The sequence below is a fragment of the Trachymyrmex cornetzi genome, unplaced genomic scaffold, assembly GCF_001594075.2.
Source record: "Trachymyrmex cornetzi isolate Tcor2-1 unplaced genomic scaffold, Tcor1.1 scaffold1552, whole genome shotgun sequence".
Taxonomy (NCBI): domain Eukaryota; kingdom Metazoa; phylum Arthropoda; class Insecta; order Hymenoptera; family Formicidae; genus Trachymyrmex; species Trachymyrmex cornetzi.
This window is the reverse complement of record NW_017296149.1, coordinates 48,470-51,019: the sequence shown is the minus strand read 5'-3', so window position 1 is coordinate 51,019 and position 2,550 is coordinate 48,470.

Here is a 2,550-nt window from a genome sequence, read left to right as displayed (position 1 = left end):
GGAATTTTGAGCAACAAAAGGGGTAGTTTCAACCCTTAAACCTTCTTCTTTATAGCAGATATAAAAAAATACGTATCGATTATTTTTGTGAGTTCTAAAAGTATGCCAAGTTACATCAAAATCGGTCACTGACACTTGGGTAGGTTTACTTGTGAGTACACGGATAATAATACATGGGGTGGCATCGCGTTATGCGCATGTACACTTATTGGTATGAGATAAGATATATATAAGTTTTAAAATTCATCGATTGCTGATTAATCGCATTAAGCGCAAGTGCAGCTTTTACGGAACAAATTAAGTTGCATTTGTGCATTATAATGTACGATTGATCAATTGATGAATTAAAAACTTGACTCTATAACTAATTTACAAAATGTACTCTTTGCACAGCTGAAAAAGTTATTAATATAATCAAAGTTTCAAAAATGGTGTCTTTATTCGATACAGTTTATATTCAATATTTAAAGCATCTAATGAATGCATCATATTCATAATTTCAGAAAAGGTATCAATTCTTTCGTCAAAATTATATATTCTCTTAAATAAGAATTCGGCAAGATAATATATATATTATACCGGGTGTCCCGACCTTTTTTGCCAATCACTTTTGTGTAGATAGAGTCGACTAAACTGAGTCGAAAAATTCTTTACCATTTTGCAATTTTCGCAATAGTTAACAAGATATTAATTACTAAAAATTGCAGTTTCTTGCTTTTTATTACTTTTTATTTTTGCCCTTTATCCTGTTTCTGCTTTCTGTCGCCTGAGATGAAAATTAACAAACTTTGAAAAAGTAAAAAAAAACGGTCGCAAAAAAGATAGAGAAAAAAGGTAAAAAGCAAAATACAATTTACTTAGATGCAAAGATTGTATAATTGATTATAGACTTTATATCTAATAAGCAGAACAAAAATTTAAGTCATAATGACATCAAACTATATAAACGTCAAAATGGCTTCAAAATTTATTAAAAGTCACGTTTCAATCTGCAATCATAATTTATTTTAACATTTTAACGTTATTGCAATGTGTCATTTCTTGGCTATATATAGTGTGTAGAACAATAAATCTTGATCATCGCCGTTCTGGAATTGCCATTACTTCTTCATCGTCGTGTATCCCTTTTCAAAGTTTATTCGCCCTTATTCCAAAATGATGTAGACCAGAAACAACAAATTAACACTTCCACTTATTAACGCAAATCGCAAATCGACCCCGACCTCACCAATCCTCTTTTATGCAGCAGGGCCAGCGATATAGTTGCATGATGCAGTCCGGTAAAAATTTTTCCACACATTAATTATGCATAAATATGTATAAACATACATAAATATTCATAAACACGTATAATCATATATGAAATATTATTAAGCTAAATTTTCTTTTCTTTTCTGTATCATCTGTAAATGTATCTGCATTTTTTTTTTCATTAAAATTTTTTCATTTAACTAAAATCAAATTTACATTAAAATTTAAGTTTGATCTTAATCATGCATTCAAAGTAACTCAACTAATTTTTTAAATATTTTTATATCATACAAAGTCTGTTTTAGATGCACTTATATATCAATATTTCCCAGCATATAAAACCAGAAGTAGCGCAGTGTTTCCAAGTAAAAGTACACAAATTTAAAGTAATATCTAAATAAGCGAGACACACACACTTTATCGAATAAAGACAGTTTCGTATTTTTCATGTAGAATACATAGCAGTTTTAAGATATCATCTTTTGAAAGGGATTTATAGGTCAATTTACGTTTTAAAAATAAAGTATTATTTGTTGCTAACTTTATTACAATAAAGATTATTCATCATTATACAGTTTTTATAGTTTTTATTTATATACATTATAGTTATTATTTATATAGTTATTATTTATATACATTATATACATTATAGCTTTTTTACTTATATACATTATATACATTATATTTTATCTTTTTCTTTCTCCATTATGCATATAGACATATCAATTACATACATATTCTTTAATTAAGTAACAAAGAGGGCTCGTTTTTTAATTAAATAATATAAAAAATATTTGACATGTGTTACAATTTTTTTTACAATTCTTTTTTTTTTTTAAAGAAAATTTGTCGAGAAATTTGTGAGAAATTTGCACGAACAGAAGTCGGACACGAAATACCCAGAATAGTACCGTAAGAAGGAGCAAATATTTAAATATCTTAAGATCTTTTAACTTACATAATAAATTCATATTTTTAGAGAATGAAACAGTCAACTCAAGAAATTGATTTTTAAGAAATGGAATCTGAAATGAAAGATCGCATTAGTCAGAATCTAGAGAAGAACGTATTACATTACTGCAACTTGAAATCATTACTGGCGCTAGTTGTAATACTGATAAATCTGGTACTGCTATGGATTCATGTGCGTTAATTTTTTATATTATGCACAGGGTTGGGTAAGTTAATTTTTTCTTTTAATTAAGTTAAGTTAAAGTTAACAACCTTGAAAATTTAACTTAGTTAAGATACAAGTTAATGTATAATGAAATTAATTGAATTAAAAGTTAAGTTAATAAA